This window comes from Anser brachyrhynchus, assembly GCF_964034855.1.
Source record: "Anser brachyrhynchus genome assembly, chromosome: Z".
Taxonomy (NCBI): domain Eukaryota; kingdom Metazoa; phylum Chordata; class Aves; order Anseriformes; family Anatidae; genus Anser; species Anser brachyrhynchus.
In genome coordinates, this window is record NC_137697.1 from 74412723 (window position 1) to 74431697 (window position 18975).

Consider the following 18975-nt stretch of genomic DNA (forward strand, 5'->3'; position numbering starts at 1 on the left):
TCAAATAGAAATACAAATGCTTTTTTTCAAAGAACAGCAGTTTCCACCAGATTCTTTATGTTTCTTTATCTATACAGCTCATAAAAAATCCATTTCCGAACAGTAGATATGGTGCTGAAAAAAAAGTCATCAGCCTCATTTAAGAATGCAGAGACATATCCTGAAATCTACTTTGCTATTTATCTGTACAACTTAACATCCGAAAGAGTAAGACAAATTTAAATTGCTCTTGTATCAAAGTAAGCATTACAAACAAGACTTGCATACAGGAATAGGTTGCTTCATGAGTACAGCACTGAATTTATATATGGCATGTATATGTTATTACCAATATGTAAGCTTTCAGCTGGGTCTAACTTTGTTTTTAATGGACTTTTCCTTAGAAGTAACCAATAAGATGACAGATAAGGCAATGGTTTCTTATGCAGAACAGAGAAAACTGGGAATGCCAGGAGCCTAGTAAGTAAAAGAATGACAGCAAAGTGAGTGGATGGGGAAGGGGAATCCTATGGGAAGAATTACCACAGTGGAGAAATTATTCTTTTCCTTCTTCTGAAGTAAGTCATCCCCTCCAATAATCTCGCAAGTTCCAGCCACTGCACTCCAAAGCAAACTTTGTATCTGAACTCACCATTACACTCAAAAGTAAACCTTACTTCTCAACTCCTTCAGTTCAGAAAACATGATGGATTTTTTATTTCTCTGCTGAGCCCCTTATGCTGACCATTAACAACGCTGTTAGCTAATTAGCACAGTCAAATACATCTGATTGTACTAGCCCAACATCTCCTGCTAAGCTTGTGGATGATGTCTTAGAAACAGCAGATCAGGAAGAGCTATAGTTATTGCTATGTTAGTGGAAGAGCTGCTCTGCTTGAGAGAAATGCTAACACATGAGAGACACCAGGGATAAAGTTGTTATAGTACAAACACTTCAGGGAAAGTGACATTATTTACAGCTGTTTACTAAATCATTCTAATAATGCCAAAAACGTGCAACCCTGAAGACTAAGCAGGGCTTGAAATATAGCATTTAACTGTAAATTCAACAAACTATTGCCAATTTGATTAAGAAAATAACATCTCCATAAGTCTCTTACATACACTAGTGAATTCTGATTCACTGTTTTGTGGGCTTTTTTGTTTTGTTTTGTTTTTTAATGCCACATATATGTAACCAAATTGCACAAGAACAACCAACATATCAGAAATTGTCACTGATAGATCTAAATAATTTATTAGTGTCATGTGCATCGTGTATACTAGAATACATAGGCATTTTCATTTGAAAAAATAAAAAAGAAAAAAGCAAGGGTAGGTAGTTCATTTTCCGTACTCTAAAATTCTAGAGGCGTCTTTTATGCTGTAATTTATCAATAGACCAAACGAGTTTAAGTTTATGTTATCCCATTGATTAATCAGACAAGGATAAAATGGATAGCATGACATTGGAAGAACACTGTAGGAAATCAGACCTACAGCATTTATTATGTAATTATTAGCATTCATTAAACCAGGCCTGTTAAGATACAACGTGTGAAACTCTGCTCAGCATGGAATGAAGCTTACTGCTTTGCTACATGACAATTTTTTCACACATTTGCTATATTTATGATCCCTTATTCAAGGAACCACTTGCCATTCTACCAGTTGTTCTCATGTGAAAACAAAATTTGGCCAAAAATTTGCAACAGATGTCGGACTGTGCTAGTAGCCCACAGAAAAGAATCAAGAACTTTTATCCAGAAAGGCATGTCTTAAAAAAAAACAAATGCAGAGAAAGAAAAAAAACTATAGTTTTCTGTAGTAGCTGTCAGCTTAGATCTGTTGACATTTTGCTGCTTGCATGCAGCTAACAAAAAAGTGACTATGGGCACTCAGTACTTTAATTTTCTAATTAAATATGGGTTGCTAACAACACCTACATACTCATGTTAGACAAGTTTTTGCCCACACACTTTGCTAATCATTTTTAAATCTTCACAACGTGCTGTAAGAATGTTGTAAGTGAAGAAAATTATACCCTGGATAGATTAACTTTAAAATAATTGAAATTTTGAGCTCACTTGGACTAGCTAGATTCTTTTTTCTCCTTCCCCTTTACAGTCATTGCTACCTTACTAATTAGGTATGTGGATTCTCTAATTAGTACAGTATCCACGATTCATTAAAATTACCTCCAATATTTCCCAGTGCCAGTTTAAAATATTCTTTATATTTTTTAATATAATATTTGACCCATTCTTGATGCTTATCAGTAATGATAAGCATCGGCTTACTAGCATAGCAGTAACTGGACCAAACCAATATATTTACTAGCAATAACCTACTGTTTAATTGTATTGATATTAAGGATTGTTATTGTTATCCAGTCATTCAAGAACCATATTCAAATACAAAGTAGCATTAGAAAATGCAATGTGGTTGTCAGTTTGCTTTTGTTTGTTTGTTCATTTGTTTCAAAATATATGAAAATTCATTATATTCATTCATTTTGTAAAGCATATGCTGCACATTTTGCACAAGGTTACCAAAAGGAAGAATGGATTTCCTGCTAAGGTAAACTGTTATAGTAACAATGAATTAATGATCTATGGCAAGCTAAAAATCTGACCCCAGGTGTCAAAAATGAAGTACTTCAATCTGCAATTAAGTCAAAGAAATCAATGGATTTGGTCTATATCCTTGTAACATAAGTCAGTGATTCTAGGTATTAAAGAAACTTTGGAAAATTACATCGTTAATGTACACATAAATACAGCTGGTTGAAAAATATTTTCTCATTCAGAAAATTTCCAAAATTTAAATGCATACATTCTGATTTTCACACAATTCTGTCTTTTCATCCCCAAAACTGCCCCACTCTATATGCTTCTTTGGATTTAATATCAACAACAATCCCCAAATAGTAATGATACATTTCACAAAAGAAGAAAAATCAAACAAGATTGCATTTGATTGAAATTTACCAGTGTAAGAAATAATATATTAAAAAAAAAAAAAAATCTATTAGACCTTTCTGATCTCTTGATCTTTTCTGGTTTGTTTTGTTTTGTTTTTTAGTGGAAACAACTTCTTTTTAGCATATGCAGCACAAGTAAGCTTAAAATACTTTTATACAGCATGGCATATGTAGGTAGCCAGAATCAGTATATTAGAGTCAACACAAATCTTTTGGTGGAAATGATAAACACTATTGTACAGTTAGATTCCACAAGAGCACTGGTCAGGAAGTATTGTTCATAAATAATGAACTTCATGATTTTGACAAGAAAATAGAATCATAAAATGGTTTGGATTAGAAGGGACCTTTAACATCTAGCTTCAACCTCTCTGCCATAGGCAGGGACATCTCTCACTAGATTAATCTGTGTTTCTGTTGTGTCTTGTTTATAACATCTTTGTAATGAAAGATCCTCAGACAATAACTGTTTCGAGTTTCCATTTGGCATTCATATGCTTTTTAAAAGTCAATGTCCTAGGGAGGCTTATTTCGATACATTTTACATAGCTTCCAGGCAGAAAGAAGTTAGAATTTCTTCTTCAAAGTGCAATTTTATTGAATCATAAGTAACTTCTTCCATATATATTAAGTTTAACAAGCTTTCAGTAAATGAAACGCAGGACTCCCATGATTCTTTGTTTGAATTCATGGTGATGTGCTTTATTGGACCAGAGCTCAGGGAATGCGCTGAAAGGCAAAAAGGAATAATAATAAAATAATAATAATAATTAAAAAAAAATGAATTGGAGTTCAGGGAAACAAAATCAAGAAAGCAAACAGAAAGGTATGGCAGATCAATACAGTTCACTAACTGGGCTGGGCAGACCTGCACCGGCATCTGCTCTGGGTTTAAATACTCTTTAGAAAAGATGAATCACAGAAAACTTACAGCGGGTAACAAAAAAAGAAAGAAAAAAAAACATAGAGGCTGTTTTTAGATACAAAATCTTCCTGATGTATATCTTCCTGATAGGCTACAGCTATCTTCTTGATGATCTATTTGACCTATGGAGGAACCGTAAGTCTTGCCTGCTTATGCATCAGTCATAGCGGACCTGCTAATTTTCAAATGTTTTGTAGGTACAAATGCAAACGTGCGTTGTAAATGGAAACATAAAAATACCTTCATGGTAACTGTATGCAAAAATTTAGAGCTTCAGACAGATCTGGAGAAAACACAGAAAAGTTTGATTAACAGTTTATCACGATTTGTCTGCTGGAAGAAAGGAATCTCTTCAACATATATACATGATTCTATGTATTTATATCACATGTGTCTAGGAAAGTAGTATCTTTTCTTCATAATAATTTGATAATTGAAGCCCAAGGCTCATGTGGTGTGACTCTTGAGCACTTCTTGAGCACTTACACTGTAACTCTTGAGCACTTCTTTCAAAGTAGGAAGTGCTTTTAAAATCAAAGTAACAGCTGATTTTAGACTCAATCATAGAACATCCTGAAATGCCATTTTCTTTACACTGGTTGAAGAGAATATCTCTGAATGTTAAACAACGCGGGGGGTAAAAAGGAAAGAAAAAAAAATGTTACCAAAAAGAGTAAGTCCACTGTGAAAGCTCTTGTTGTGTACTTGTATTTGCACTTGTGATGTGCTACTTGTATTATTTATGGCATGATGTGTCAACATACATCATGTGTGTGGGCATTACTAAATGCATGTTCTCCTGTGCTTGTAGTTTCAATTATCCAACCAGTGTATAGAAATAACAGCATAGTCACAGAAACAATACAAGCAATCATACAGCAGCAACAGCCAGTAAAGACCTGCTTTCTTTAAAAAATCCTGCTTCCAAGCAAATGACTAGAGGTGACTATAAAGATAGAGCAAATGTACCAAAGAGCTTTTTTTTTTTTTTTTTTTTTGCCAAAACTGTCTCCCACATGTTGTATTTCAAGCTCTTTCTGAGACAGAGGTGCTTTTCATGTAAGTAATAACTTTTCTTGAGCTTTTTTATCTATGATTTTATCCATTCTCATTTTGAACACAAATAGACCACTATCATTTATATAATTCTGCAGCAAGCACTACTGATTAAATACACATTATACATTTTTTCAGCCTGAAGAAAAGAACACTCTGGGGAGACCTCATTGCAGCTTTTCAGTGCTTAAATGGGGCTTATAAAAAAGATGGAGAACAACTTTTTGCTCAGTCAGATAATGAAATGGTAGGACAAGGGGGAATGGTTTTAAACTAAAAGAGGGGAGATTTAGATTAGCTATGCTATAAGGAAGAAATTACTCACTAGGAGGATGGTGAGGCCCCGGCACAGGCTGCCCAGAGAAGCTGTGGCTTCCCCATCCCTGAAAGTATTCAAGGTCAGGCTGGATGGGGCTGGGGGCAGCGTGGTCTAGTGGGAGGTTGGAACTAGATGGTCTTTAAGGTTGCTTCCAAGCCAAACCATTCTATAATTGTATGATTACTTGTTTGAGCCTGATTTCTGATAGCTGCATTGGGTGCCCTTTAGTTCTCCTTTTAGAAAAAAAGCAGTCAACCATTGACATGTTCCTGATCTCACTAATGGTTTCACAGACTTTTATCAGACCTCTCAGTCATTTACTTTAAAAAAAATAAGAGTAGAGTGCTAGTCTACTTTATTATTCCAGTACAAGATTTTTTATTATTAATCTTTATTTGTTAAGTACAGAGGTCCCTTTATAGTTTTTATTGTGTGTGGCATGGTTGTTGAGAAATCAGTGAATTCAGGTCCCATACTCCTTCAGAGATTTTAGAATATATTTTGCTTTATGCATGATTACGAGCAATCTTACGGCTTCATTAGGGCTACTCACACATTCTAAAGGTAAGCAGAAGAAGAAGATGAACACTTTCAGAACTGAAGCCAATCAATTGCTTGTCTGCAGGCTGGATAAAAAGGCTACATTAATTATGATGAAATTAACTCTGTTACACTTAACCAGAGCAGCTACCATGTGCAAAGCACTGTGAACCTGCTGCCAGTGACTGCTGGCATGATCTCATACTGATCAACAGTGCACTGAGGTTTTATTTTCCCCAAACTCCATTCCAGTGCTTGGCCTCAGGGCTTTCTGGAACAAGACAAATTTCTGTTTTAGCAACACTTGTTCATCCCCTACCTTCATTTCCAGCCACGCACACATTTCCTGGGGACAATCTAATCTGAATCTAGGAAATGAAAAGTCATGGAGCAAATTACAAACTGAGAAAACCTGATCTTATCTTGCCTAAGTTGCTTTGGTGTCTGACTTATCGCAGTACTCTTTCTTTGTGAACTCATTGGTTACTTTTCCATGAGCAGCTCAAGTTGCTTCTTTCGCTTTATTTGTCCTTAGCCAATTACAGCTTTTAATATTGTTATACAAGTTCATTTTAATTAGTTTCTTAGAAAGGTCTTAAATTAGTTAATATTTTGGTAAAACATTAACATCGTACTAAACACGTGTTGATATGTATCTCTTTCAGACACTGAGATTCAAGTAATTGCAGATTTGTGTTAGCTGCCTTCAAAATCAGCTCACAAAACATTAGGTTTTGTCAGATGGAAGTGGTCATCAGGCTTTGTGACTAGATAAAGGGAAATATCATTCCCATTTTTAAAAAGAGTAGAAAGGAGAGACCTGGTAAACTACAGACCAGTGAGCCTCACCTCTGTGCCTGGAAAGATCATGGAAAAATTCTTCTTGGGGTCGGAACTGGATGATGTTTAAGTCCCTTCCAACCCATGCCATTCTGTGATTCCATGTTTCTATGAAATTGCTGTTTGTAGTCACAAAGATGGCTTTTCTTTGCCAAAGGCTCAGCTGCTACACCGGATCATTCAGGTTTTTCAAGGCCTTTTGAGGTTGCCTCACTGCATCAAAACTGGAGGTGTGTCAGAGTGCCTTTTGGGTAATCACGTCCCAGTGAATGCAAAAGGCAGAAAGAAGAGTGAAGGTCAGAGTAACTTTAACAGCTTTTAACTACAATCCCGAACTCTTACTTCGTAAGATGCACAATTTGGATGGTTAGTGTTTTGATAAGGATACTTGTGGTCTGTAAAATGAAGATAGACTACAAGTAAACAAAAAGTTTACTCCCTGATAGCTGACTATGGTTGGAAACAATCAAGTTCCAATTATGCACTTATCATTGCCACAACAACAACAACAAAAACACACAAACTGAAAAGAAACAGACAACAAACTTATCTTCATCTCAAAGGCTGTCTCTCTGAGCCATGTAGAGTATTAGCTTCAAAGTATCACCGACTTTGTTACCATTCTTCGGGGAACAAACAGAATAATCTTATTTCTATATCTACCTATTTAATTCATCTCCGTCACCAACTTTATGCTGAGAAGCACATACAATAACTTCTCTCCTCTCCAGCCCTGAAGCAAATGGAGATGTTTAAAGATCCTGGCCCTCATCTCTGGTGGGATGGGATCTGAAAGATTTGGAAAATGTCTTAGCTCCTTTACACCAGAAGAGCTCCCATCAGCTTTCACCTAAATTTCTGAGGTACTTTTTTTTTTTTTTCCCCTATCTCACAGCACATGGTTGAGAGAAAATCAAAAATGGAGGGAAAAAAAAATCTGGTCTGGATCAATTATGTGAATCTGTATTTCTGATCTTTTCAAATTTACCTCTTACACTTTTCCTAAAATATTAAAATAAATGGGGGGTAGAGATAAATTAATTTGGTTTAATCTAGAAACATTATTTTTTAAAAGTCAAAAATTTCTGGAATGTTTCTAAGAGTGACAAAGGCATAGGATATATTTGGAAAAATTCTTATGGAAATTGAGAGCTATGGAAAAACGTAGAGAATTCCCCTGACTTGCTGTGGACTCAAAAAAAATAAAAATAAAAATAAAACCTGCCTCTGTGAGAATGCACCTTCTACAACAGGAAAACGATTCAGAAGTTTTCTGTTATTTTAAAAATGTGCACAACGTATAAAGTTCATAGTACTTGACATAAATATTGAATGTTAGAGTTAGTTGAAGGTCCCACTAGTTTGGGTAAAAAAGACTGAATTACAGAAAAAGGAAAGTAATTCTTTTTATTTTATTCTAAGTTCTAACAAATTATAACCAAACCCAGTAGCAAGTTTTTTTATGATTAATTAATGATGGGCTAATTTGCTTTAGGCCATGCAGTTTTCCAGCCACTCATTAATCTCAGGAAATGCCATGGGCTGCAATTGTTACTGTTTAATTAAAAAGTATGTCACAGTTGCAAAGCTACAGAAAGCTCTAAATGTTATCCTTTGCCAAGCATTTACATATCCAGAATAATCTGTAGTCAAAATGAGGAGTGCAAGAGAAAACAGCTAAACACTAGATGCTTTAGGCTAAGGTAACATATTTTTGTCAGTAAGATTAGATAACTTTAAATTTATACAGGGGAGCATCCTCTACAGGACCATTTTTCATCTCCAGTTTTAAAACTCTTCATGGCTGATTGTGCAGAATTATATTAGTCTCGAGGGAAGCCAAAGGAAAGACTTCGGCTACCTTTTAAGTGTTAGGTTGTGCCCAGGCACCCATGAACACAGGGCACAATTTCCACTCTAAAATTCAAGAGCAGAGGAGGTGTTGGGACATCTCTGAAGGAGGAGAGAGAGAAGGGGAGAGGGAGAGAGGGGTGAGAGGGGGAGAAGGGGAGGGGGAGCAATTTTAAGAGCAATTCTGCAATGTCTTTAACTCTTATAATGTTCTGGACAAATCAAGGAGAATGTAGTGCCACAACTAGAAAGTCAAACATTTATGTTCTTAATCACAAAATAAGTACAACACAAATACACACATTAAAATATTAAGGATGGTTTATCTTGCAAAGCCATGATAAAATATTTTTTTTTTTGTACTGAAAATATCAAAATACCAGACTGTAACAATATTCAAACTGGAGTGGAAAAAAAAAAAAAAAAAAAAACTTTCTTTTATTAGAAAGCAAAAATTCTGAGATGATATTCCTGCCAACTAAAAGAACATGTGATAGGTTTGTGTAGATCTTTGGTCAAAATACCATACGGCAAAGCTAGTTATTAAACACTCATTCACTTAGAAATAAAATTATAACCTAATATATGGTTTGTTTCAAATCAAGTTCTTTTAAGGAACAAAAAGTTCCAGGAAAACTGGAGTGGTTGTTAAATTTCATTTTATTTCTGTAAATCTTCGTTCTAATAGAGCAAAGGTATGTTTGGAAGCCATAAAGATAAAATGTGTTGTAGAAAAAATATTTTGTGTAGGAACCAATAAGTACTATCTACCTCATACAGCCTGGCACTCCATCACAAAACCCACTGTCACCATTGTTTCTTACTGGTAATTTTGTCAGAAAAGTGTCAGCATGACAGTGCTATCTACTTCATCATGCACTGCTGGTAAACTGTTTAGATCAAGGCTGAGACATATCAAACATGGTTTTCATTTATCCAAAGGCCACTTTATGACATCTCTTCAATGCTCTGGAGCCTTGAAATAACATTATATTACACAAGCATCTTGTTTACTGCCTCAGCAGTAGAAAGGGCTCTTAGTATCAGGTGGGCAGGAAAATGAAAGGGGAACGTGTTCGTGAGACTATATGCCAAAAGAAAGCCAAGCACAAAAAGAAGAGTGCAAAATTAGGCCTAAGAAGATATTTTCATTCTTTCCTGCAATTCACACAGGATAGTGAACTAGAAGAAAAATAATATTTTTATAATGTAACATTTATAAAAATTTATAATATAATATTTGTGTGTACCAATTTTTAAGAAGAGAGTACTGACAAAAGAAGATCAAAACCAAAGTCAGTCTGTAGGTAAACTCAAATGAAGAAATCAACACACAAAAACATATTGAAAAGAAAATCAGAAAATGTAATGACATTATCCAGAAGGAAAAAAAAGTGCTAATATATGGCCAGAAAAAAAAGCAGGATACGATGAGAGGAATAACAGAACAAAAATTAATCACAGAAACATGTAAAAAAAAATGTTCAACACAAAGGAAAGATCTTCACATAAATCAAAAAAAAAAAGTATAAACTAGTCACTAGAACTTATACACATACACACACACATATATACAAACAGAAAGTACAGAAAAATACAGTCCGATATATAGAAGAGAAAGATCAAAAGAGATTAAAAGGAAAATGGTTTGCTAAAGATAAGGATGCAGCAATCTGATCAAAGTAAAAAAAAAAAAAAAAAAACCACAAAGATAAGGAAAAATCAACACAGGAAAACAAACCAAAAAAAAAAAAACCAAACAAAAAACACAAAATGAAGTGCTAGAGATCACTAGGCAAACAACTAATCAGCGAGAAAAAGAGATTCTAAGAAAAAAATCAAAACAAAACTACAATATATAAGACGACAAAATGCCATTGTCTTCAAACATGCCGTATAGGCATCAGGAAAAGTTTAAAGATTAGATTTCTCTGTCCATCTGTCACTTGAACTCGCCGTGCATGATGTGCTTTACAGAAACACGAGAACCAGGCAACCTCAGTCTTGCAGGTAGAACCGGTGTCCTGGATGACCTGCAGGAACACCTCATCTTATGGGAGCTATTAGGTGTAAATGGTATCTATTTGCTGCATAGCTCATGAAGAATGATAAAAAAATAAAAACAGATTTAAATAAAAAGTGTTTTTCAGCATTAATCCAGCTAACTCTACGTAAAACCCATTCAAGTGAGCATAAGTGTGAAGTTTAGCCATACTTTCAACCTTTTTGCAGTTTCTTCACAGTTTATAGAAGTTTAATTAGTCTATTGGTCTATGTAAAGCAAAAGTAGCTGTTTGTAATGCTTTGCAGCAAAATGAAGACAACCTTTCAGTGTTACAGTTTTCCTGGTAGATTCTAACAGCTGTAAATTACCAAAATTAACAGCTTCCTAACATAATTTATCAACACAATGCTGGTATCTAGGTAGGACTAGTGAAATGAGCAATTTATTGCTTGTTGCCTCAGTTCTCAAAACCAAGTAGAGGCTGGAATTATCACCCTATAATGAGTAGTAACCCCACATATGCAATATATAAACTTAATGGGAAGCTGAGAACATAGCTGTGAAGGATGCTTTTGCTCTAACATCTGAGCTGTATTTGATAACACTGACACACCAATAACATTTCCTTTCTTTTTCCACTTCCCTTCTAGACAACACTTGACCACCTAAGAAAATTGCCAAAACTGTTACCCCAGCTTCAGCTAAGTACCTATAAACATTGCTTGACCTGAAGAAAAAGGCACAGGGATCTTCTCTGTGCTTGCCATATCCTGGCACACCTGCAGGCTAGAACCTCCTGGCAAATAAAATGGATACTGATGGATAAAAACAGAGATATTCTTGAAAACACCTCTCACTATAGTCTGAACAAGGAGTCTCACAGCAGCCACATATGGGCTATGGATAACCACACGATGCTATCTTTTGCTACAGCTGAACAGTGATCACAGCAGCCTCCACAGCTGTTCCTGCACAACACAATGGAGAAGAATTCACCACACAGAAGCAGGTGCCACTTGTTATCTCTGTGTCTCACACAGGGGACTACAGCCATACATGCAGTGGCATTACCTTATTTTAGAAGTAGAAGTGGTCCCGAGGCCAGGGAAAACAACTTTATCCTGACTTTCGATCAGTTGATTCAGTTCTAGGACGATGCTTCAGTTCTGCAGGCCAGAAAAGAACTGCAAGAAGCTTAGGGGTAGATGTTGTAAATTAGGCAGAAGAACACTAGACTTAACACTAGAAATGAAGTCTCTAGTGCTTACATGCAGTAGAAGTAGGAAATTTATCATAGGAGATGAGGGAAAATGCACGAGTGAGAGACAGTGCTAACAAATACCATATTTTGCAATACAAATGCCTTTGTTTTTCACAGCTCAGCAGAGAGATCACTAGGCACAACTGCTATACACGTTTACTTATAAATACAAAAGCTTATAAGAACAGCTTTTATAGACAACTAATGGGAAACAAGGTAAGCAATAATTTGTACAACGTTACTACTATTACGGGAGATTCACTTTTCACTATTTTGGGACGTGAAACTGCAAGTATAAAACACTTCCAGGTGCAGCTGGAACCTTCCGTGCTTGCATCATACACAACAACTCTTGTACTCAGATAGCAAGAACCAAAGGAAGCGTGGATTTGGATCCATAAGCTATGAGAGTGGGCCAAAGTTGCATGCTGACAGAGCAAAATGATAAGGTCAGAATTACAGAAGGAGAGGGAACTGGAAGAAATTCTAATCCCAAAGTAGTTCTTTTATCTTTTAGCATAGGTGTAAACAATTTGCTTTGAAGAAACATGTAATGACAGTGTTTACAATGGACTTCAACTAGCTACTTAGCTCACTGCACAAGAGTGGTACAGAAAAACTCATGTAGGGGAAAGGGATGCATTCTTCCTCCTTAAACTTCACCATTTTCTCTACAGAGAATACTGACGGATACATTTTTTTATATGTATATATTTCATTCTCTATAGCAAAAAGTAATAAAAAAATTTTAAAAAAAATAAAAAAAGTGACTGTTATCAATTGCAAATAACTGCCCTTGGAGAGTTTCACATGCTCACAATAAAGTGTGCCTATAGTTATAAATTGCATTTCTTTATGGGGAACATTTGGCTAAATCTAACCTACTTCATAATCTGATGTGTATAGAAAACGAAGCTGAAGCTTTTTCATCCTGACCTTTCTGATTTTCTCTGTGAAAGCCTTGGACTTTCATTATTTTAGTCATTCATGTCTTGCATAGTTATGGCAAAACTTGGCTGTCACCTACAGCAGTGCTGAACTAACACTATTTCCCAGTCAGTTAGGACAAAAATGTCACTGTTACCTTGACTAAGATCAGAATATCCAAGAGATAATCACAAAACCTAACCTCAGGCATCTACTTTAGGTAATTAAATTAGGTAGTTGGTCTTTCTACCCACATTATGTTCAACAGAGAGCAACAGATCAGGAGTGTTTAAGTCTGATTTTGCTCTCTTGCTATGAGTAACCTGTACAATGAAACTGGCTTCCCAGGCTAACAGCCTACACGGGTCTAAACATTTTCTGGCCCCACTACTGACCAGCAATAAGTTTGACGTCACGAAAAAAAAGAAAAAGAAAAAAGAAAACAAACAAAAAAAAGGGTTTCTTTTTCCCCTCCAAACTAAAATGCTGCCAGGTTTTTCATAAATCAAAATTATATTACCATTAAGACAAACCTCATGAGATAGCTCCATTCCTGCCTTAGAAAGCATGTGAAAGCTAACATTTTGAAAAAGCCTATTGAACTATCCTGAACTTTTTATTGTAGTGAGAATTATTTTGGTAATTATCAAGATCTGTTGAAACATTAATCAGCCTGCACAATGCTCCTCTTTGGATGTGCCAGTTATTTTCATGATGATGAATATAAAATCTATTTTCAATTAGCTTACTGCAAATCTGGTAGTGAAGTCTATAAAACTCTGAGTTTCCCATAAATTGACCAAAATAAGGCACTGGATTAGCATCAAATATGATCCAGCATGAATTTTGTCACTGATTTAGGGGGTGGAATGGTAGGTGCTACCTGTAAGCCATACCAAATGCATAGAAGCAGAAATGTAAAAGTATTAGAATGAAGGAAGATCTAATTTACAAAAATGCATTCAGTAATCAGAGAAAATGTAGAGGAGCAGGGGTAAAAAGTTAAAGGCCAGATTCACAGCACTAAAACTGGTCTACAACGTTAATAATCATTCGCAAGTGGGTTATTTTTTAAGGAGTCTTCTGGCTGGAAGATTAGGTGAGTTATTTCTGAATAAATATCAGGAAAGAATTATCGGTCTCCAGAGAAAAAGAAAACAACCAGCAAAATAAATATTGTGTCAGGGTAACTTTGTTCTAACTAACAGGCTAACAGGGCAAGAAGATGCAACTTTAAAACACACATTTTGAATATATGAATTGTAAGGACTGCCGTTACTGAACAAAACCACATCAGCATTTAAATTAAAACATTAGGTCCTATGAAAAGAATAATAATATAAAAAAAATAGGATCCAACAAAATTTCACATTGCTTTTGAGGTTGTTGCAACAGTTCTGACTCTACAGGCAGAACATTCATATTCCCAGTGGATCTCAAAAGCTTGAAATGAATGTTACATTACATATGCCACTCCATTACCATATCTATAGGGAAAAGTCTGAGTAATAGTTCTTTCCAACCTATTCTTTTTTACTCATGTATGAATGATGAAAGTGGTAGGGCTATGAAGTAGATGTAAATGGCAGAAAAAATGCAGAACTAGAGACAGAGAAACAATGGCAAAAAGAAAAGGCTTCATGAAAGACTTAAGTGCTAGCATCAGAGAAAGGCAAGTATGAGGAAATTAAAAAAAAAAAAAAGTAATAATAAATAAAAACTTTTAGCATACTGCGGTTTCATAGGATTTCTAGAGGCCTCTCCAAAACACGGTCTGAAAATGCTGGAGATCAAATCTGAATCCAGTCTGTGCTGAAGAAAGTTTCTAAAAATATTTTTTAAATTATCATCTATGTAATCGTGTAATCAGTCAGCAGGGAAGGAAAAAAAAAGGGGGGGGGGGAGGAGGGACTAGTAGCTAGTTACTTTCAGATTTCTAGGTGTGTTGTGTATTAGAAAAACTCCATGAAGTTCAAAAAGTTCTACAGCAGCCATCAAACTCTGCAGGCAGGAGGCATATTTATTTACATAAAAGTCAGACGATACATTAGACTGTGCATGCTTAGAAGCAGATAGATGTAATGGAGTTATAACTCCAAATGAATATTAATTCACTGCTATGGCTAATTTTAACAGCTTGAAAGTCAACAAACACATTTGTCTTAAGTCCGGAAGGAATAGATGTGCTTTTGAAGTGAAGTGATGAAATTATTGCAGGAAATAAAAAGCTAAATATTGTAGTGAGCGTTAGAAAAATGAAACACCAGCTTGTCAGGTATCTAAAGAGAAATGAATGTGGATAAATTATAATTAACTGTGAGCATTGCAACAATTTTTTATGCTTCAAAGCTATGCATTACACCTCATTTATCCTCACTCATTCACTGTTCTTAATGGGCAAAATTGGCTTTTACCAGCTATTACTTTCTAATGTCATGAAGATAGTGGGGGATTTTGTTTGTTTGTTTATTTCTGTGTGTATGTCAAAACACAGGTCTCAGAAATACTATCCCCTACCTGAAGATACCAGTGCTTGAATGGCTGAAGCCCAGAAAATGAAACGTAACAGGAACCAGTGAATAAGAAGCCTTCAGACCATTCAATTAGTGAAGTTTAATGCCAACACCTGTATGTTCTCGAATGTTACCCTCTGAACTCTAGGGAACCAATGTGTACCTCTGTTCTGCAAAAAAGATAGATATGTGTACACTCCACATGATCAACAGTAATGGCAACTTCAGATTTTTCAAGTTTTACTCAGCTCTAACAGTTATTTCTGAAGCCATATTTTTTTTTAAAAAAAAAAAACTCCCCAGGTCAGGTTTGTAACACTTCAGTATCTACCTCCTAGTTCACAGAATTTAAATTAATTGAGCACACATCACCAATAACAAATCTATCATTACCTGGGTCACAAAGCGCTGCATTTTGATAACGTTCTTATGTCCATATTTTTAATGAACTTTCACATCCCTTTCTAATTCAGAGGAGTTTATTCTGCACAGTCTCATCAGACCCCTTAAGACTCTGCCCATCCACACAGACATCTAATAATCTGCTTAGAAGATTATTCGTATATTAACAATCAAGACACAACTTACCTTTATTTTCAGTTCTGGGTCTTACTCATTCCTCCTTCCTCCACCTCCAGATCTGAGCTACCCAAGGGACACTGCTGTATGCACAACCTGAAGTCCTTTGGCAGCTGGCAGTTCCTCAGACAGTGGCAAGCCATTAGACAGATACTTTGGTGTCTCTTTTCTGATCCCTGGTGTTTCACACTTCTGTTAGATATTCTGCGAGTTCACACTATGATTCCCAGCCACTTGAATGAACCGATAGTACCTTATGAAAATGTGTTTTCATTCTTCCTCTATAACCTCGTCTTTTGGGAATCCTGACAACAAAACAGCAAATACTTTTTCAAACTTAGATCTCACCTTTCTGGACATAACCATTAAGGTGAGCTAACATTATTTCTCAACTTTACTTAAATTTACTATGCTTTTTATGGGGAGTTACAATAACTTTCTTCATTTATAAGAGTTGTTCAGGATCAGCAACAGCTCAGAAACAGATTTCACCTGAACAAAGTAAATGTACCCTGTCTGTAGTGACATTTCTCTTTCCAGAACAAGTTTTTTACATTGCAAGTGAAACACTTGGCTAAAAATGTAGACTTTAAAAAAAAAAAAAAAAAAAAAAACAAGATTTAGAACAGGTGAGGCAATTAATTAACCAATTAATCATGGATTTTTTTTCCCCTTTGGCATACTAAATTGTGGCTGTTGTTATCATTACATTTTAACATTCATTCTGGAGAAATGCTGCAGATCCCCAAGCACAATGATGGTCCCATTACACCATGTGCGGCACAGCACAGATGAAAATAAACTTACTAAAAGCAGTGTAAACCCAGAGGTATGTAAGATAACATCTCCACAGAACATCAGACACACTCAGGACTGCACAGCCCATGGCCAGGAGAAGCAGCATTCCCAGGAGATAAAACAGGTGCTTCAGCAACCACAGTGAAAAGAAGTAAGGACACTGCCACATTATTACCAGCTATTTGTCTGGAGTGTTGTGTCAAAGAAGGGTGAGTAACCCTGCAACCAAACCACGTGCAGATATTTCCACTTTCAGCAGATTGTGGACAGAGCCTGTATGCTAGGCTTCTTACTAGGTACAAGATCAGTGCCAGATGTAGAGTCTGTGCTGTCACTGTGACCTGGGAAGATTCACTCTGGTGCTTGCTTCACTGGCACCATTACCTTCAGCAGTGTCTTCTGGGATCCACTGACTGCTTTCTCCAGTTTATTTAAGGGGAAATAAACATAACTTCACCTGCTGCCACTTCTGAACCACCTTCAGTTCCCAAGAAGTCAGAACAAAAACATGTGTTGCATCCCCAGTGTTCCCAGGCTCCAAGCCAATGCTGTAGCTGGTGTCTCATATCACATTCACTTAAAGCTATAACAACTCTGGAAGAAAACAAACCTCACCTATTTTTTTAAAACCTCCAGAGAACTCTCCTTATTGTAGAGACGATGAAAATACATATTTTATGCTCATGTTTATTAAAACAACTCTGTGATCACTGTAACATTCTTTTAGACATGTGGCTTCTTTACCAACAAAAGTAGTTTCCAGTCTTTTAGAGTTTCTGTATTCAAATCTGTGAGACACATTTTAGAAAAAATAAAATAAAATAAAATAAAATAAAATAAAATAAAATAAAATAAAATAAAATAAAATAAAATAAATCAAATCTATGGATATTTTAATGACATTTTCTGTGAAAGTTTGGAGAAATTAATTTTATTATTATTATTAAATATTAATTCTAATTATTGTGCATGTGTTTCTAGAACAAGCAGCATACCATTAGTTCAGACTCTATTTTCAAAAATGTTTTTATGCTCTACATCAAAGTTAACCATGTCTTCTGTTTTTCACTTATTTACAGTTTCTAATACCATCAAAACCCAAAAATATAGATTTTTGTTTGTTTGTTTCTCTGTGGTGGTTTTACTCAAGTAGGCAGCCGAGCTCTACCACAACCGCTCTCTCACTCCCCTTCATCAAAGGAAAAGGGGGAGACAATATGATGGAAAGGGCTCAAGGGTTGAGATGAGAACAGGGTGATCACTCAACAATTATTGTCATGGGCAAAACAGACTCAGCATAGGGAGATTAATAAAATGTATAGCCTATTACTAACAAGCTAGAAAAGTGAGAATCAAAGGAAACAACCTAAATAAACTTACTGCACATCCAGTTTCCTCCACCTCCTCTCCCGAGCAGCGCAGGGGAACGGGGAATGGGGGCTGCGGTCAGTCCCTGACGCTTCGTCTCCATCGCTCCTTCACGGTCCCTCTCTGCCCCTGCTCCACGTGGGGTCCCTCCCACGTCCATGTCCTCCCATGTCCTTCCCGAACTGAGCCTGCGGGGGCTGCCCACAGGCAGCAGCTCTTCAGGAACTGCTCCCACACGGCTCCGTACCACGGGGTCCATCCATCCCCCAGGAGCAAACTGCTCCAGCACGGGTCCCCCACGGGCGGCAGCTCCCCCCAGACCCCCTGCTCCTGCGTGGGCTCCTCTCCACGGGCTGCAGCTCCGGCCCGGGGCCTGCTCCTGCGGGGGCTCTCCATGGGCCGCAGCCTCCTCCAGGCCACATCCACCTGCTCCACCGGGGGCTCCTCCACGGGCTGCAGCGTGGAGATCTGCTCCGTGTGGGACCCGTGGGTGCAGGGGGACAGCCTGCTCCACCAGGGGCCTCTCCACAGGCCGCAGGGGAACTGCTGCTGCCTGCCTGGAGCACCTCCTGCCCTCCTGCTGCACTGCCCGTGGGGGCTGCAGGGCTGCTTCTCACTTCTCACTCTCCCAGCTGTGTTCCCCAGCAGTTATTTTTCCATTTCTTAAGTCTGCTCTCACAGAGGTGCAAACAACATCGCTTATTGGCTGAGCACTGGTGGGTTCCTTTGGAGCAGGCCTTATTTACCATGGTGCAGCTTCTGGACTCTTCTCATAGAGGCCACTCTTGCAGCCACCCACTACCAAAACCTTGCCACGTAAACCCACTACACTCATCAAAGTATCAGCAACTTTGGTTGTGGAAATTGATTACTCAGCTAAATGGTAGCCCTCAAGTAATAATTTACCCACATGCACACACATATAGCTACCACTTTCATACACTTAATAACAAAGAAACATTTCCAGTATGGGTAGCCCCAAGTCATATTCTTCTCTGCTCCATTTAGCTGGGGAAATTCAACTGGATTCG

The 18975-nt window shown here is 36.9% G+C and overlaps 1 long non-coding RNA gene across 1 annotated transcript; it reads right to left on the reverse strand.

The window, feature by feature from the left end:
- Nucleotides 1-14589: 14589 nt before the first annotated feature.
- LOC308185819 lies at nucleotides 14590-17013 on the reverse strand. Its single transcript, XR_013943768.1, has 4 exons — nucleotides 16271-17013; nucleotides 16032-16083; nucleotides 15788-15954; nucleotides 14590-15369 (listed from the first exon to the last, which is right to left on the reverse strand). It is a non-coding gene; the product is annotated as an uncharacterized lncRNA (long non-coding RNA).
- Nucleotides 17014-18975: the final 1962 nt, after the last annotated feature.